We start from the raw sequence: 14,680 nt of genomic DNA, 5'->3' as shown, positions 1-14,680 counted from the left end.
TTGCTCGTTTTGTTCGATAACCTTTTGTCATCTTTCAGTGAGTTTTATAATTCCTCGTTCTTAGAAAGACCTGTCTTTATCGACAAAAAACTGAAGGTGCTGATTTAGCCTCATCTGAATTAAACGTTATGTCATGCAAAGAGTTTTGAAGAGAGCGAAACAAGTGGAAGTCTGACGACGCAAGGTCAGGCGAGTATAGTGTAGCAACACATTCCATCCAAGCTCCAATAATTTTTTATGAGTGATCAAACTTGTAGTCTCGCGTCGTCGTGATGGCGACACAATTCCTTTACGATTAACGAAATCTGGATGTTCTGGATGATGGATTCGTTCAAACTGTCCAATTGCCGACAGTACACATTCGAATTGATCGTTTGATTCCTTGGTAGGAACTCGAAAAACACGACACCTTTAAAATCCCACACTAAGAACATAACCTTCCTCTGATGAATGTTTACTTTTGATGTCGTTTGAGGCGAATCATTACGTCGAGACCAAGACCGTTTGCGCACCACATTGTTGTAAACAATCCATTTCTCATCACCAGTTATCAGTCACTTCAAAAAAGGATCATTTTATTTACATTTAATGAGCATATCGCAGATGTTTATACGCGCCGTCAAATAAACTTCTTTGAGTTCATTAGAAACCCAAATATCGAGCTTGTTTACGTATTCCAGCTTCTTCAGGTGGTCGTGAACGCTTGAATGATGGATGTTCAATGTTTCTGCAATCTGTCGTGTAACGTGGATTTGACTCGATCAATGTCTTTATTTTGTTGTTATTAACCTCGGTGAGTCTCCCTGGGACCGAGGAGCGTCGTTGAAGTCAAAATTACCAAATTTCGTGAACTATCGTTGGCACTGATGTTCTTGTAAAGCAGAGGTCGGCAAAACGCTGAAATTGGGCACGGGCGGCCGCGGGTGCCCGCCTGATTGTGCACATCTCAAGAGCGTATCTAATATTTTTTGTACCTTGGGATAAAGTTTCGCATTTCACACTTACAAAAATAGCATTGGATGTATATATGAATGATAGTGCAATCTTAAATTACTAGTACTCGAATCTTTGTAATATCATAAAATCTTTTTATAACAGTTTAGCTAAACCGTTTAAAGATGAAATATGCAAAAATATGTTGTAATATATAGGATTCAAAATGCATAAGTTCTTATACATTCAACTTATATTTAGTTAATTTTTTTATTAGTCAAATAAAGAAATGTGCCCTAGCATATTTTGATTATCCTAATATTTGATTATCCTAATAATAAAGCATTCATTATAGGAAAATATTAATTAAAATGCTTATCTCTATTTTTAAATATTGTAAGTTGTCAAAATTTGTGCTTTAGCATATAATTTATTAAAAATTATGTAATATAATTATTACATTTAAATATGTTTAATGAAAATTTAAATATAAGAAATAAAACAATAATATAAATAATAACAATGTATTAAAATATAACTTATAATACAATCATAAAATTATGAATACATGTATCACGTTTAACAGAAATTAGCGCTTTAAAATTATGTTTTTAAATCCAGAAGAATAGTTTTTTTTCGCGAAGAAAATTTCCAACAGTTTCAAAATAAACATCTGCTAAACATTAATCTGTTAAACGCTCAAAATAAAAGAAAAAGTAGTAGTAACTAAGCAACGGTATAATCAAATTTTGCTCTTGTCTAGAACAGTCAGACACATTTGCAATCTTATAATTTAATATTTATGATGGATAATCAAAGTAATAATAATATAATGAGTATAGTATAATGTATGAGTATGTATAATGAATATATTCGGTTCTACATATTTATATGAACAATTATTTTCTATTATGAAATTAATATATAATTATTAAATTAAATAAATCGCGATTACGCGAACAGTTAACAGATTCACATTTGAATGCAATAATTCGTTTAAGTTGTGCCAAACAATAACACCTGATATATCGTATATAATATCGAAAAACTATGAATCAAATACTAATTAAATGTTATAAGAATTGTTTATTTAATATTGTTGTAAGAAATATTTATTTAAAATATAGATAGTTATTATTTTATGCTAATTCTGGGTCTGAATTTGTGCGACACAATATCTTTTGATTCCTTGAACAACATGTTCAACGAACAGACGTTCCTGCTATCTCCTCTCCTTCCTTTACTGCGCCTGGCGATCTAACGCTAGCCCTAGCGCGCCAAGTTTTTGTACATTTTTTTTTCTTACACATCACATTTTCTTTTATATTTTATTTTTATATAAACACAAGTACAATAATTCAATAAAATTTTTTGGCAACTACAAATTGACATTAATTTTGGATTGATAACATCTTTTTTCATCTTTGCAAAATTTCTTTTCTATTTTATGGGATTAAAAGTTTGGTCATTTTTTGATATCATGTTTCTTATAGAAATAATTATGTAATTTTGTAATATAATACTTGTATTAAAATAGAAAAATTCTTGGATGCAAAGATGTGTCGAATTTTATTCTTATTTTTTTAAAAAAATTGAAATTTCCAGATAATGTAACTATAATTTGGCGCCACTTTTTTGATATCAAATCTTTTATACAAATGATACATATTATTAGAAGTGAGTAGTATATATATATATATATATATATATATATATATATATATATATATAAAGATATATATCACACATTTTATTTCTTGTATAAACTTGTATAAAAATCTTGTATAAAAATTTCTTATATAAAAACAGTTGTATATTGAACTTTCGAGATAACGTAACTATAACTATAACTTGGCGCTACTTTTATCAAATCTTTTATACAAATAATATATATTATTACAGGTGAGTATTATATATTATTTAAACATCAGTAAGACGTAATTTTGTAATATAATATTTGTTGCAAAGATATGTACTTGAGTTTTCACATACACACTGCACATAAACTTGTAATAATCTTTCATATACACATTGCGCGTACACTTGGCGACTTTTTTTACTTTTTTATAAATAAGCAATACATTAACATTAATACAACATATTAACGTTAATACATTAGTAATTGATAAATGTATATTTGGTGTATCTTCCGCGTTTTTCACATCCGCCGTGTGCTGACTTTTTTGCCAGCGTCGTGCTGAAATATTTATTATTGAATAATATTAAATATTAATTAAATTAAATAATAATTAATATTAATATAATTATTTAATATTAATATAAGATTAAATAATATTAAATATTAATCAGAAAGATTGTAGTGTCTCGGATATTATATACAGGGTGTCCCAAAACTCTCGCATTTGGAGTACGTGATTCTTTATGCTAAAAGAAATAACTTTTTCTTTTAGCAAAATTGCATGCAAGTAGTTTTTACGAGTAGTTTTTAGTGGATCAGATTAAAAGTGACGAATGAGCGCGCGTATGTGCGTAGCGGTCAGCTCTGGCGCGCGTTCTTCAAGCTGGCGCGGCCTGGTAATCTTTGACGACTTCACATACTATATTGTTTAAAATATGATAAAAGTTAACAAAATAAATGTTGTTTTTATCCTTTAACGATTTAATAAAAAAATTGATAACTGATAAAAAAATACTAAATTTAATGAATTATTTAGATACTATTATGAAAAAATTAATTTTTTTACTTTTCGTGATTACGTACTCACGTTATTAATAAGTATTCGTTAAATTCAGTATTTTTTTTATTGTCATATGCAATTGCGCGACAAAAAAAAATAATTAAAATAACAGAATGTTCAGTTCATACATCATATATAATAATTTATATTTATTTTTATTTCCAAATAATGCTATAAAATCAGACAATTCTTTTATTGAATCGTTACGTAAAGGATGAAAACAATACTTATTTTGTTAACTTCTATTATATTCTAAACAATACAGTACGTGAAGTCGTCAAAGATTAAGTCTCAGGCCGCGCCGGCCCTGACCGCACATAGACGCGCTCATTCGTCACTTTTAATTTAATTTACTGTAAAAACTCGTCGCACGCAATTTTGCTAAAGGAAAAAGTTATTTCTTTTAGCATAAAAAAATCACGTAATGTACTTCAAATGCGGGAGTTTTGGGACATCCTGTATATATTAATGTTTTACTTATATTTTTTCATTTCTGGCTGCGGCATCGGTGGCTGCAACTCTGATGGCCCTGATAGTTGCGATGGTAGTGGTCCCGGCGGCTGAGACGATGGACCCGGAGGCTCTGAGAGCCAATTTATTCTAGTTCTTTCTTTAGTTTTTTTACTTCGGCCCTCAAAGCTGCTATTTCTCTGTCATTGTTTATGTATATTTGGCTGAAGTCGTCACTCATCTCTCTGAAAAAATATTTCACATAAATAAGATATGATTAAAAATTCATATCTTCATTATATTGTTATAATAATATAAATTTATTTATTATAATTATATAAAATGTTAGGATAAATATACTTACATGTCTTCTTCAGTAGCCATGTTGCAACTTATTTCATGATTCGCGAACACTACCATATAACTTATTTCTATGACATTATTGTTTTTATTTATTATTTACATGATTGGTAACGCATTTTATTTATAGGACTTCTAGTATCTCTTTTATTATAATATACGAGCACGTGTGATAAATCATTTTTAATATTGCTGCATTATCGACTCCGCAAGATTTTGTATTGTAGAGATCAGTGCATAAATCATATTATCTATTGATATTATCAATTGAATATATTATCGATTGACTGTGTTAATAGATTAGTTCACTATGTATAAAGATATAAAAGAGATATACGTGAATAGTGTAAACTGTTAATGCAAATCTTCCAGTGATTTTGAAAGTCTTATTGACTCTGCGGATAAATTAGACCGATAGTCAGGATCACTATAGAACTCAGCGAATCATTGACGAGCGGTGTACATTAGATCAATAGCGCCTCTCGTGACAGAAATTGCAACTGTACAACGACGACGACGTTTCTTAAAGTAAAAATTTTTAAATCGGACTTTGCGTAACAGTATCTCTGCTCGTAGGGCACATAGCAAAAAAATAAAAATATTTTTATCATGCAAGTCAAACTCAAGCTACCGATCGAGTCTATTTAGAATTTGATCAATTTATCCGTTATTGAGATCCGATAGTTACGGATCTCGCTGAAGCAACTCGCGTAAAGTCACACGGTAGTGTTTAGTTGACTTAACACTACCGTGTCTTCTGATTCTTGCCAAAGGATCACGGTATAAGTTTTTTACCATTGCCATACAATTTTGTTATCATCGAGTTTGTATATGAAGATGGTTCAAATGTGAACCAAGACATCTATAATAATCCGGAATTAAATTATTCGCTATATTTGCGCTTAACTCTCAATAGCCATGTTATTTCTTTAATTTTCTTGATAAAATATAAAATAACTCGTAAATTTCTCAGAAATATTTCATTATTAATTCTTTGTAACTATGCCTTAATATTTTTATGCATTAGGAATAATAAGAATAATAAGATAAATCGTTTGGTTGATGTAAATAAGAAGGGAGGATGTGTATTACTGCAGGGACCTGACCACGAACCAGTCGTGAAAATTCATAATTATTATTTTTATGAAAAATCAGCCAGAAATCGAATCTGGATCCCCTGCTTACCGGGCAGGTATCTTATCCTTACGACTACCAAATAGTAATATTTATCGCAATATTGAATTTAGAACAATACGTTAAATAAATAATACAATGTCATATTAATACATTACATATAATATAATGTCATATATTACAATATGCTGTGACCGCTGCCACGGGATTGATCTCGCGATCGTCGATCGTGCGGTTCAATTCCGCACTCCCGCACTCGAGATCACCACTTACAGAATGTTGGGCGCCAGGTACGAACACGTGTCACTTAATCACACTTAAAATCTTAATAATTATCTCACGCAATTTGACCGAAGACTCGTGGTCGCGAATAATAGCTCGGCAAGTTATATATGCAGAGGGTTCACAGAACGGGGCACGAGAGAGAAGAAAAAGAAATGGATTTTTATTAAACACTAATCAATTGTGATAATTAATAAAACTATATTTAATCGTGGCTTTAATAATTACATGGAATTACGTTATATCAGAGAATCTCAAATCTTACAGCATAGTATCTCAAATATTACAGTATCTTGATAGTATTCCAAATTACAATGTCTCAATATTATCTCGAATATTACAAATGACGGCACATCGTGAATCGAATCGCGCAACTACTCACGGTTCGGCATCTGATTCGATCAAGCACATGGCAACGACATCGAAAATTCAGTACTTTCGTCAGACAATATCCATTCACGCTACATACAAATTTTATTTCAACACAATTTCGGATGGCAATTTAAATCTATCTGTATTTCCCTTCTACGGTATTTCCCTTTCCGGTACGGTACGCAATGGCACGCACACTCAAATTCTATGCCAAAACACTTTCAGACGGCAACGTAAATTAATCCATGTTGTCTCGCTTCTATGATATTATGTTTGTGATGTGTGTGTGTGTGTGTGTGTGTGTGTGTGTGTGTGTATGTGTGTGTGTGTGTGTGTGTATGTATCATTGTATTATTGACGTGTTACTCTAAACACGTTATTTGCGATAAATATCATCATATACCTCTGTAGTCGAAAGGATAAGATGCCTGCCCGGTAAGCAGGAGATCCAGGTTCGATTCCTGGCTGATTTTTCATAAAAATAATAATTATGAATTTTCACGACTGGTTCGTGGTCAGGCTCCGCCGTGACGCACACCCTCCCTTCTTATTTGGGCATTACATAACGGCAACAAATGCGCAGGAAAAAAAGACTAAACAGAAAGTGACTTTCTGTTATGTCGAAGACGAAAGAGAAAACGAAAAATTACGAAAAATTTGAGAATCTAGCCGGGAAGAATGACACGCCGGCCGGCTCACCGAAAAGCGAAACGATAAGTGCAAGAGAAATATCGCTGTCGCGGGGAAAATGCCTCCCTCGTGAAATCTCGGTGGCCGGCACTCATGCGGTCTCCCCGATACCTGGCGAAATTGACGACTTTACAACTGTGACATTGTTCGCCTCATCAAATGGCGACGCTCTCGCTCTCCTGGGATCCTCTCCTCGGGAAAGGAGGTCCTGCGTCCACTGTCGCACAGTACAGCGGAAAGTCATTTCCTCGCGATCCTGCAGCAACCATAGACATAGTATACCTAGACCGAGCGTTTGACTTTATTCGAGGAGTGGGGGTAGGTATGTACGTAGAAAAGGATATACTCTGTTTTGTGCCTTCGCGTTCTCTCTCGTTCATGCATGCATACAAAATATACGCCTCTATTTACGATCCACCTACAAATGTATGTTTTATATGCATATGCGAACGAGAGAGAACGCAAAGGCACAAAACAGAGTTTATCTTTTTCTACATACACCTCGATTCCACTTCTCAACACTCGGTCTAGATATACTATGTTTATGAGGTATACTATGTCTATAGCGATAACACGGACACGGTCGTCGCTCTCTTCTTTTTCCGAAATTAGCGCCGGCCGATAAATCTTTTGTTCACGCACGGGGCCTAGATGGCCCGCGATCCTGTTGATTTCGAAAGATTTAAAGAACGGTTTCTTCTTCGCGGCTTTGCCTATGACTCGTGGGGGTTCCTCTGCAATGAATCGATTTCCCGACGAAAGGTAGTAGTCTCTCCCGGCTCAACATCGCTTCCCCTTCAGCTTTCTGGCCAGCCTTTCTTAATTCGGAGTCTTCTCGCGTGGAGTGGCGTTTCCCCTTCAATCATTCTCTCGTCCCCATGTTGTAGCGGTCAACCTCATGATCTCTGTACTAATTACAGTACTTAAAGCAACGACAACTTTGTAAGTATCGGCAATTATTTAGAGCGGCCTGCCTCGTCCTTGCGTTCGGTAGCAGCATCCTCTTCTAATCCGGTCAAAGCTGGTCATCGGGTGGCATTCTGTCTTACATCGGCATCCCGGCAGTCGTAAATTTCGCCAAAATATACGAGGGTCGTTCGATAAGTCAGGTAAAAAAGCAATCACCTATTTTCGGGAAAATTCTTTTTCACTTTTCGACGTAGTCTCCTTGGAGCTCTACACACTTAGTCCAGCGGTGTTCCAATTTTTTGATCCCTTCAGAAAAGTAGGAAATTTTGAAGCCTTCAAAATATGCATCCACAGCAGCGATGACTTCCTTATCGGACGAAAATTTCTTTCCCCCGAACCAGATCTTGAGGTTTGGGAATAGAAAGAAGTCACAAAGGGTCAATCAGGAGAATAGGGTGGATGGGGCAATTCGAATCTTAATTCCTGCAATTTTGCCATTGCGACTGTGGAGGTGTGAGCCGGAGCATTGTCATGGTGAAAGATGACTTTTTTGCGCGTCAATCTCGGCCGTTTCGTTTGCTTCGTACAAACGATTCAGAAGTGTAGAATAATATGCTCCTGTTACTGTTTGACTCTTCTGTAAGTAGTCAATGAAGATGATTTCTTAGGAATCCCAAAAAATAGTAGCCATTATCTTCCCGACAAAACAGTCTTCGCCTTCTTCGGTGCACATTCACCAGGCGCTGTCCACTGCTTCGACTGCTCTTTTGACTCGAGTGTGATGGATCCAAATCTCGTCTATGGTCACGAATCAACGCCAAAAGTCTTGTGAATTGCGCTTAAGCATCGACAAACATTACTGCGAAATGTCTTTTCGCGTTTTTGATCGATGGTCAGCAAGAACCTATCGTGCACAAAGCTTTTTCATTTCTAATTCTTTGTGTAGGATATTATGTATCCTATTTACTGAGATGCCTATCTAATCTCAGCTATGTCACGCACCTTCATTCCGCGATCTTCTGACGATAGACTTTTTCAATCATTTCTGGCATAGTGACTTCAACTGGACGTTCGGGGCGCGCTTCATTTTTGGTTGATGTCCGGCCTCTTTTGAATTCATTAATCCAAAAATAAACGTTGATGCAGAGTCCCCGTGAACTTTGTCCAATTCGGCTTTAATTTGCGCAGCCGTCCATTTCTTTAAATAAAAATGTTTAATCACTTCACGGAATTCGTCTTTCTCCATTTTTACGACAACTGCTGCCATGTTCACTTCCAACGTCTGTCACATGTAAACTAAGCGTCGCTTTTGGCTTGGTATGAGGCAGTTTGAATAATGTTACTTCCTGGCCATATACTACACAGTTCATTGTGGCGCTATCTCGCAAAAATTTACCTGACTTATTGAATGATCCTTATAATAACAAATGAAAACAAATAAAGAAATCTATGCAAAAATTAAGCAATTGACCCACTTCGAATCTTGTCCGCGCTCTCTCTCCTCAAACGAATGGACGCAGAATCCATCAACTCTTTTAATTGGAGCAAACGCTCCTTGTGACGGGCGATTCCAGAACGCCACGTCACAATGCAATGTATATATTTTCAAATTCTCACGACTAGTATTCCAGAAAGATGATGGTCTTATTCTCTCGATGGATGACACTCTCCATTGCCACTGGCAAATATACTAACAATCCTCTTCGAGCGCAGCAGAAGAGATTGTACAAGACATGGTTCGAGCTCCCAAAGTAAGAAGGTAGGGTGTGCATTGCGGCGAGAAAAGATAATCGTTTTAAGAAAAAAGTATGTAGTCGGATACCGTGCATAATTGCAATTGCATAATTTTTTTAAGCAATTAGTTGTTTACACTATTTTTGATTTGTTTCATTATTTTATGTATAAAAATATTAAGATACCATTATTAAAGAATGAATGATTATGAATATGTAATGTTTTATATTTTATTTCAGAATATGTATGGAATAAAGTATAAAATATCTCATAAACTAATGACCTTTTGACATTTATGCCTTAATACTGTTATTTAAAATAGAGAAATCATATATTAATAGAGAAATCATAACAAAAAGTATGTATGTATGTGATCCTATTTAAAGAAACGATGATCATAAAAAATTTCGCCAATAACTCTATTTGTAAATTAATCAATATCATAATCATAATCTTCTCGAAATTTCACAACTTTGAAATTTTTTCTTCAAGATTACATTGTTTACGAAACATTCAATATCTAGACTTTTGGTACATAAGTTGAAGGAAGAATTAAATAAGAATTAAATAATAAAAATGAATATCAGAAGAGAACTCTTTGTAAATAATTGTTTGCATTTTATTTACTTTATTCTATTTTTTTATTCCAGAACAGACAAGAGATAAAAAAAATTTTGCATTTGCTGCGAATCTTATAACGAAATCTTAATTTTTTAGTTTATACTTTTTGTTACTTGATTGCAGCTTCTTAATATTATATCATTATATCATTATATCATTAACATTTAAATAGACCATAAAGTTTCATATTTTCATTCACATTTTTAAATTATATTTATATATTTTATTTACATATTTTATTTTTCTATTATATTAGTTTATATTTTTAAAATATTAATTCTAAAAGAATTCTTATTCAATTGTTACGTCCGGGGGACTTCACGAATTCTTCTCTTTCGGGAAGAAAAAAATTAACGGCCGCTAACCCATAAACGGAGCACTTCGAACGATCTAAAGAAACCCTAAATAAACAAACTTTCTCTCGAGATATGTCTCACTATCAAAAAAAATTCTTGATAAACAGCCTTGTCGGCGCCGACAAGTTTATGACTTACCAATAAAAATTAATATTAACAAAAGCAAATTCCTAACGGATAAGAAACGTGTTGGATCGTTCGGGGGTGACACTCCCCAAATTGGTGGGGAAACACAAAAAAAACGCCAGTCAAGAAGAAACGATTAGTAGCCGTTGGCGGGCACACCAATGAACGATTGAGGGTGTGAACTAGCGGGAAAATTTTTATTAACTAATTCTATCATTTGCTGGGAAATCTGGAAATATAAAAACAACCACAATTCACAGAACACCGCTCCCCTCCTTCCTCTATATTCACAATTTTTCTAAACTATCATTCGACAAGCCAACACAGAAATCCATCACGCCCTCAGATATTCCCACTCCTCCGGAACCCTTTAAAAACCGCGACTTGGAGCGGATCGCTCTCTTCTTCCTGCTTCTCATCGCTACATTCACAGTCGGGATCATCCGAAATTGTCAGTTAGAATCTGTGCGCGATTTTTATATTTTCGTGTGATTCAACGATCCAGCCTGGCCATTGCATTCCTTGACCATCACCAGCGGCCGCTACAACAAAAATAAGTCCAACTTTATCATTCTTCCCCCCGCGGTAACTGGCAGTTTGGTTCGCGACCTCTACTTATTTATCTCGTTAAAACACTCCAATATTCCAAATTGGCAAGCCGCCGATTAACTCGGTGAAGCTGCCTTCCCCGATTTCTTCACACTCCGACTTGGCAAGCCGCCAATTAACTCGGTGAAGCTGCCTCCCCCGATTTCACAACATTCTATTCCACAACCTTCTAACCTGGCAAGCCGCCGATTAACTCGGTGAAGCTGCCTCCCCCGATTCCACAACATTCCAACCTGGCAAGCCGCCGATTGATTCGGTGAAGCTGCCTTATCTCGATTCCTCAATTTCTCTTTCATCTGACTCTCTTTTATATAGTGAACCAAACAAATGCCATCCGGAACGGACGAACAAAACGGGTATTGCGACACCGTCGGAAGAAATCGAATAAGCGGATTCGTCGCGAAACCTGCCACGCCGAAGAACTCGCGGAGCAATTAATAGAAGTAGAGCCGGAGCTAGCCAACATCTCGCTGCATCAATACGCCTTCGCCCTCCGCTCCGCGGCCGAATTCGAAAACCAGTGTACTCCAGAAAACTTCGACGTGGAGAAGTTCTTTAACCTCGTCCGCCAATTTCCTCGCTCTCCCACCCATCCACCTCCTGGCACCTTCTTCATCCAAAGAAAGTTTAAATCCGACAAGCAATTTTGTGACCAGATCTCCAAACACAAAATCACTGATACCGTCCCTATGTATATTTCCCGTGATCCTCTTCCCTACCTCGTCCCAATCAAAGCTTTCCGCACCGCGCACCCTAATCCCCCACCACACCTGCAACCCGATCCCATAAACATGCTCGCGATCACCAACTTTTTACCCCAATTAGAACAATTGGATATATAAATCCGGATTTTCCTTGTCCGCGGCCATTTTCTATATTTCAAATTTTTATGTATAAAATTTTTCTTTTGTAACGAATACCTCAATCCTTTTTTTGATGTACACACACAGAACATTGTAATCCATTTTTATTTATTATTATTAAATTAGTTAATCAGAATTCCGTCTTAAATTTTTTTTTCTCCCCTAAAACTTGACCCCGCGCCGTTCCCGGCTCCCTGAGGATCGCACTAGGTCTATCCCTGGTCAAAGAGATTCGGTTCTCTGACCTAAAACGGACCACCGATAGCGCGGGCGCAGGCAAGGATAATAACGTCGCCGACGCTGACCCGATCCTTGCCCCCTTAACGCGCGTTCGACTCGCGGATCGGCATCACGACGTCGTTCCGCGAGAACAGGAGAGGTTCCGTGCGTCCACCCGAGTTCTCCTCCTCCTGACGAGAGATATTATCTTTCGTCCAGAACACGGACGTAACACAATGTTATTCAATGAGAAAAAAATATTATTTTGTATTGAAAAACATTTTAAAATTTTTAAATATTTTAAATATTATATTTAAATTCTTTTTAAATTTAAATAAATTCTTTTTAAATTTAATATATTATTGAATATTATAGTACAAAGAAGTATTAAAACAGCATTTTGTACTAAAAAATATACTTATTTTTTAATTCGAATAAGATGTATGTTATATAAAAGTATATTATATAAATATATCATATAAATATATTTCATACATAAATATTTTATAAAAATTTTTTTATTTCCATTAGATTTGTTGATTTGACCCAAGTTGCAGTACAATATTTAATATTAAAACTGAATGTTACCATGGGTACAGCCGCAGTTTGTAGTCTTTTTCCACTGATTATTGTAAGTATATCAACCAATTTTTTGATTTTATTTTTTATTAATTAATGTCATTATGAATGCTCACTGGTATAAATATAGTATAATATACATATTAATGGTTTAGGATTAATAGTTTAGGATATAAGTATAAGTATGAGACGAGCGTAGCATAATAGACAACGCACTGGTCTACTATGCTAGAGGTTCTCGGTTCGATTCCTGACAGAATCAAAAATATTTACGCTCGTCTCCTCTCGGAAGGCAATGGCAAACCACCGGGAGTAATTTTGCCATAAGCATCTCTCTATCAAAAATTTGTCGTTCGGAACCGACATTAAATTGTAGGTCCCATATACCTGTGTATAATCATCATGCGCAGGTATATGAGAGAGATCACTATGCTTGGACACGAAGGACTGAAGTAATATAAGTATATACAATTTTTTTTTCGCGTCTAATGATATACGTTGAAAACTTGTACAACTAATAAACACGTTTTAGTTGTGTATTAAAGTTGTGTGTGTTAAATGTATCAAAAGGTTAATAATGTAATAGTATTTTACATATATATATATATATATATATATATATATATGTGTAATAGTATTTTATATATATATATATATATATAAATGCTTGTTTTGTTAAAAAAAATATAGCGCGCGCATGGTGCACATCTGTGATGTCTAGTTCATTTGTGATATCTACACATGTTTTAAAATAATTTAATTAATATTATCGCGCTCACGGCGAGTTCACTCGCGTTACACTCACGCCAGGGAAGGAAGAGACAGTTTTTAGAAAACGGAGGAACACACTTTATTGTTTACAATGACACAAGAACTCTTTCTTTAATAATATCGGAATTCACCGCGACTCGGCTAAAATTCGCGCGCCGCGCCGTCGACTCTTTCACAACACAACGCTAGACAACCGCTTGACGACCGCGTCGGCAAGGAACGATTTTCAGATTGCAAATCGATATGAGGATAGCGTCGAGCGGAACATCGTTCGGTCGTAACAATATTTATCGGCATAAATGTAATATATGTCCAACAAACATGAATTGGTATAAGAAATGTATAAAAATTCATATATGTTACATGGTGTAAAAAATGTATTAAATAAGTGTATATAATCAGTAGACATGTTCGCAGCCAATACATACTAATATATTATACAAGTGTCCCGAAAAGATCGGGATTTCTGAATACTTCTCAAAAAATACGAGGATGGTTTGAAAAGTCCGTGTAAAAATGAAAATTACTTAATTTTTCGTGATAAACCTTTTTTATTTTTCAACATAGTCTCCTGTTGTAGTCATATCTACAACTAAACTTATTAGCAATCCGCATGGCAATAATAAATTCAAGAAGTCTTTCAGAAGATTGCGAAAATACAAGGTAGCAAAAGCTGCGATCAACCTTTCGAAAGATCACAGGAACGCGTCATATAAAATGATTGCGAAAAAGTCGATCAGCAAACTCCTTAATTTACTGATCGATCCGTACGCAATATTGATTGACCAATGCTGCGCAATCGATCGATGAACCCGATCACTGATCAGGCATCGAGTTGTTTTGTCTATATAATCGATTATGCAGAGTCAATTGGAATCGAAATTGTAAGTCGTTCGGAATCGGAATCATAAACTAATCGAAGTCGTGCGGGATATTAACCGAAGTCCGCTAAATTCATGCGAGCTGTAATATC

General features: G+C 35.1%; 1 long non-coding RNA gene across 1 annotated transcript in view; it reads left to right on the top strand.

Moving 5' to 3' along the window:
- LOC148936005 (uncharacterized) overlaps window positions 1-14,680 on the top strand; it is an 86,657-nt gene that overhangs the window by 32,832 nt on the left and 39,145 nt on the right. Inside the window, exon 2 of the long non-coding RNA XR_016139829.1 lies at window positions 12,889-12,988. This is a non-coding gene — a long non-coding RNA (uncharacterized LOC148936005). The remainder of the gene's footprint in view (window positions 1-12,888; window positions 12,989-14,680) is intronic.

Source organism: Pogonomyrmex barbatus, unplaced genomic scaffold (genome assembly GCF_055798465.1).
Source record: "Pogonomyrmex barbatus isolate J1 unplaced genomic scaffold, ASM5579846v1 scaffold3, whole genome shotgun sequence".
Classification (NCBI taxonomy): Eukaryota; Metazoa; Arthropoda; class Insecta; order Hymenoptera; family Formicidae; genus Pogonomyrmex; species Pogonomyrmex barbatus.
This window is presented reverse-complemented; position numbering and strand designations above follow the sequence as displayed.